Source organism: Solanum stenotomum, chromosome 6 (genome assembly GCF_019186545.1).
Source record: "Solanum stenotomum isolate F172 chromosome 6, ASM1918654v1, whole genome shotgun sequence".
Classification (NCBI taxonomy): domain Eukaryota; kingdom Viridiplantae; phylum Streptophyta; class Magnoliopsida; order Solanales; family Solanaceae; genus Solanum; species Solanum stenotomum.
The window spans coordinates 29,708,040-29,714,039 of NC_064287.1; positions in this window are offsets into that span (position 1 = coordinate 29,708,040).

A 6,000-nucleotide genomic window follows, 5' to 3' on the forward strand; every position below is an offset into this window, starting at 1 on the left:
GTCAGGGTGGTATAAGTCAGTCGACCAGGTCAGTAGGAGGTTCCTCCTTATCATCACATTCTATAGGGGGTGGACCCTAGACTTCAGCAGGTAGAGGTAGAGGCAGAGGCAGAGGCAGAGAGGGAGCATCTAGTTCTGGTAGCGGCCAAAATCGTACATATTCACTAGCCGGCCGACAGGTCTCAGAGTCATCACCAGATGTTCTGACAGGTGCATAAATTGTTTGCTCTTATTGTGTTTATTCTTTGATAGATCCTGGATCTTATATATCTTGTGTTACTCTGTTTATTACGGGAAAGTTATGTATAGTAGTGGAGTCATTAGATCAACCCTTTATTGTATCTACACACCAGTTGGTGAGTCTATTATTTCCAGTAGAGTCTATCGAGGTTGCATGGTAGAAATTATCGACCATTAGACCTTTGTAGACCTCGTAGAGTTAGAGATAGTTGATGTAGACATCATTGTGTGTATGGACTGGTTAGCATCTTGTTATGCTAATGTTGAGTGCCAGACAAGGATTGTTAGATTCTAGTTTCCAGGAGAGGCAGTTCGGGAATGGAAAGGAGATACAACAACGCCGAAAGTTAGGTTTATTTCCTATCTTAAGTCGATGAGGATGATTACTAAGGGTTGTATTTATCATTCTGTTCATGTTCATGATATAAATGCAGAACCACCGACTCTTTAGTCTATTCCGGTAGTTAATGAGTTTCTAGATGTATTTCTAGATGAGTTTCCTGGTATCCCTCCAGAATGGGAAATTGATTCTGCTATTGATATTCTACCAGGTACATAATCCATATCGATCCCTCCTTATAGAATGGCTCCTGCTAAGCTGAAGGAGTTGAAGGATGAGCTGAAAGATTTGCTTGATAAAGCCTTTATCAGGCCCAGTGTTTCATCGTGGGGTGCACCAACATTATTTGTAAGAAATAAAGATAGCTCGCTGAGGATGTGTATCGATTATCGATAGCTGAACAAGGCTACTATAAAGAATATATATCCCCTTTCGAGGGTCGATGACTTATTTGATCAACTACAATGTGCTAAGTACTTCTCGAAGATTAATATGAGATCAGAGTACTATCAGGTACGAGTTCGGGAGAAAGATATTCCAAAGACAACTTTTAGAACTAGCTATGGATATTTTGAATTTTTGGTTGTCTTTTGGATTGACCATTGCCCCAGCAGTGTTTATGGACATGATGAATAGCATATTCAGGCCATATCCAGATACATTTGTGATTGTATTTATTGATGATATTTTGGTCTATTCGCATTCAAACATTGAGCATGCAAATTATTTGCGAGCAGTCCTAGATTCTTCGAGAGTAGGAACTTTATGCAAAGTTCTCTTAGTGTTAGTTCTGGTTGAGCTCTGTAGCTTTCCTAGGCCATATTGTATCAGATGTAGGCATTACGGTTGATAAATAAAAGATTGAGGACGTAAAGACTTGACCTAGACCTACGACTCTGACTGACGTTCGTAGTTTCTTCGGGTTAACTGGGTACTTCAGAAGGTTTGTAGAGGGGTTTTCTTCACTTTCAGCACCATTAACGAAGCTGACTAAAAAATCATCTTAGTTCCAATTGACTAAGGCTTGCGAGCATAGTTTCCAAGAGCTGAAGGATAAGTTGACATCAACACCAGTTCTAGCATTTCCAGAGGGTTCAGAGGGCTATGCGGTGTACTGTGATGATTCTGGTGTTGGTTGGAATATGTTCTAATGCAACATGGTAAGGTTATTGCATATGCTTCAAGGCAGTTGAGGGAGCATGAGAACAACTATCCGACCAATATTTTAGAGTTGGCTGCAGTTGTGCATACGTTAAAGATCCGGAGACACTATTTGTATGGCATTCATGTTGACATCTTCACAGATCATAAAATCCTTCAATATATATTTTTAGAAAAAAGGAGTTAAATCTGCGACATCATTGATGGCTTGAGTTACTGAAGGACTACGACATTGATATTTTATATCATCCAAGAAAGGCGAATCTGGTAGTCGATGCCCTCAGTCGAAGATCTATGGGTAGTTTAACCTATTTCGGTGTTAAGAAGTGTGAGCTAGCATGAGAGCTTCATCAGTTAGCTAGCTTGGGAGTCAGATAGTTAGAGGGAAATGATAGTGGGGTCACAATTCAAGACACAATTGTATCATCTCTAGTTGTGGAGGTAAAAGCACAACAATAAAAAGATCCTAGCTTAGAGAAGCTTAGAGCCAAGGCTCAGGATCAACAGTCTTTACCATTTGATATAGCAGGAGATGGAGTCCTCAAATATAGTGGTCGATTTTGTGATTCGGATCTTGCAGGGCTTCAACATCAGATTATGGAAGGGGCACATCATTCCCACTATTCTATTCACCCTGGTTCGATGAAGATGTACCATGATATTAAGTAGATCTATTGGTGGCACGGGATGAAGAAGGACGTTGCTGAGTTTATGGCACAGTGTCCTAACTGCCAACAGGTGAAGGTTGAGCACCAAAAGCCCACTGGGCAAGTCCAGGAGAAAACCATTCCTTTGTGGAAGTGGAAATAAATTAATATTGATTTTGTTACAGGGTTACCTCGATCGCGTCGTAAGTTTGACTTTATTAGTGTAATTGTTGATAGACTAACAAAATCAACACACTTCTTACCAATCAAGACTACTTTCACAGCTGAAGATTATGCATGGGTTTACATCCAAGAGTTTGTTAGGATGCACGACATCCCAATATCTATTATCTTGTATAGAGGAGCACAATTTACCGCTAACTTCTAAAAGTCTTTCCAGAAAGNAGATGTAATTGTGAGTGGTTGGCTGATTGAGTGGTTATAAACCCTCATTTTAGGAACTCATAATCTCTTAAGAACGACCCTAAGTTAGGAACGACTTGGATACTATTCATATATATTGTTTATAGCTAAATTGCTTGCCTTTAGCCTATTTAATTGTTTGTTATCTCCCTTGGAACTATTGTGGTTAGCTGTTGACCTATGAACTGCCTATGAGGGACATGATGTTGTCTAATAGGACTATGTTATTGCCAAAGAGGGCTATGTGTTGCCCACAGCGCTATATTGATGTCAAAGCGTGTTATGTGTTGCCTACGGGGCTATTTTGATGCCAAAGAGGGCTGTGTGTTGCCTACAGGGCTATGTTGATGCAAAAGTGGTCTATGTGCAGCCCACAAAACTATGATAATGCCTAAGAGGGATATGCGCTTCCTACGGGGCTATATCATTGTCAAAAAGGGCTACATGACTTCTTACAAAAACAAGGGGCTACCGATAGGGTAAGTAGATTGATTTGGCTGGGCTTATGGGGGCCTAGGTAGGTGGTATGTTGTTTGTACCTATTAAGATTATGGGGGTTTGGTTAGGTTGTTGTTTGATCATTTTTGTATTTTTATATTCAATAGTGGGTTATCATGTTTATCTAAATTTTGATTTCCTTACCTGGTTGCTTTGAGTATATTATGATACTTGTTCATTTAGCTTATAACCTTTCATACTCTGTACATTATTTTGTACTAACGCCCCATTGCGTGGGGGCGCTGTATTCATGCATGCAGGTCCCGACAGACGACCTAGTAGACCTCCTCAGTAGCAGGATTGACTTCTATCCATTGGCTAGTGCCTTTCCTCCGGATCTGCCAGAGTTGGGAGGTTTGTTACCTCTTGTTATATATATTTTTATGGGTAGGCTGGGGCCCTGTCCTGCCAATCTTTACTACTCTTAGAGGCTTGCATATTAGTGTGTGGGGTGTACATCTAGTTTGTGGCCATGCTGGCCTAGTTTCATTGATTTGCTGAAGCTTGTGAGCTGTTTGATGTATTGTCTTGGTATATACTTGCTTTCAGTTTTTGTATAGAGATCATGGTAGCCTCGACGGACCAATCAAGACTTTTGTTCTAGTTGGATATTTCTTTATATGAACTCTTAGGTGTAGCTGTTTCTTTTATATATCTGTTGACAGGGGCCTTCTCGGCCGAGGGCTTAGTTTTTAGCCGATATATACTTATTTTTTTTCTTGATTGTGTGTCTTCCATGCGCTAGTAGAAAATGGTTCAGCAGAGTCGTCTCGAGCCTTATTTTTGGCATTAGGAGCTAGTTGCGCCCCTTGAGTTTCGTGCTTGAAAGTAAAGTTGAACATGAGTAATATTATCAATGAATATTTATATTTAGACCGAAGTTATTGGTCAAAGTGAGTCTTGAAACAAAAATATTCATTGACGAATTTATTGATGAAAAGTTTTCATGTAATAAATTTCAATACTGACTAGGGGTGAGAATGTATCCATCTATATATATATATAATGAGTTAGAGAGATCGCAATCAATTAAATTAAAGGTCTGCGAGTCTAGTTTTCAACGTACAATATTGTACATCAGAGTAAAGTGTTATGACTATTTTACTGTGAACTCTCTGAGTAAACTCGAGTCAATGAATCGATGGGCTCAAAATAACTTTACAAGAGCATTTTGGGACTATTTTTCATTTTTTTTTCAAAATCTAAGGGTTTCAAGATTAGATAAATGTATTTCACCATCAAAATATCAATGCATATGTCAGGAGTATTTTGGAGAGCAACTAGCAAATGTTTTCTATATTGGTTTGTGAGATAGGAAAGAACTTGGTGATTCTTATGTATTCTTAGAGTTTTAACATTCTATTGATAAGGTAGGAGCCCAAGGACCCTTTTGTGATCATTTTTATTACGACGAGTTGTGTCGCTAATAGACAATTTGTCATATTAGCTAAGATTTGAAATGTTTTAGTTGTTTAAGGTGCTTGTCAGTTGTGTATTTATATTGTTTATGAATCTTAGAATCTAACGAAGATTTGTTGTGAAGGAAATTTAACAATTTGTTCACTTGTTTGTGAGATATCTTAATGCTAAGCTTTCGTCTTTTCTTTGAGCACGAATTTTAGGAAATTCCTAAAATGTCAAATTCGATAATTTACTATTCTATTGCTAGAAAGAACTTTTGTAAAAGGCAATGACATCGCATCTGAAGTTTTTTTGTAATTATATTATTTTGATATTCCACTCAGTTAGTTATAGGTATTCGACATCTATAGGTCGTTTTGTCAAGTGTTTTTTTCTATATGTCCATATGTGTGAATTCGTATTCTTCCTTGGGTGTTGTGACTTAAAAATTATGAAGGAATACTAAAAACTTTCAACAAACCTTCCTCTATAAAGTGTATTTTGAATTTTAAAAAAATAATATGACAATTTTTAGAACTCTTAAATGTACCTTGTATATTTAAACTACTAAAAGGAATGGTTTTTGAAATACTTTGTCTTACAAACAGTTAAGAAAACATGTAAAAAAACTAAGTGCCGCAACTTAAGCTCTTTATGAATGTTCACAAGTTTAAGCTACTTTTCTTAAGTCATATTTTCATGTTTAGTATTCTAAAAGCATATGAGGGTCTACAAGGCATTAACATCCCAAAGAAAAGTGATTAAAGATTATGAGAATAAGAGTATCAACATGCGAAGATTGACAACATGATTATAATGAGTTACATTCATTACAAATTCATGACATGATAGGCATTATGAATTCATGACATGATAGGCATTATGAATTCATGACATGATATGCATTACAAATTCATGACATGATATGTATTACAAATTCATGACATGATATTCATTACGAATCCTTGACATGATATACATTCCGCTCCCAATCTATAATTAAGAGGTATGAGGTATATTGCCTATATTTATACACATGAGATACAAATGGACACAAGTTGACAAATATGATGTTGGTTTGTTACAAAAAGATATCACCATTGCTAGCATTTAGTTTAGTATGACATATATTTGCATTATATGTATGTATATTTAAGACATACGATTACATGAGAATACCATGCATATTTGATTACTATGAGGTCAAATGTCGATCATGGAGTCTATCAAAGTCAGAGTTTCAGTTTAAGGTGGTATCTTCTATCACTTTTTTTACTACAACTATTTATG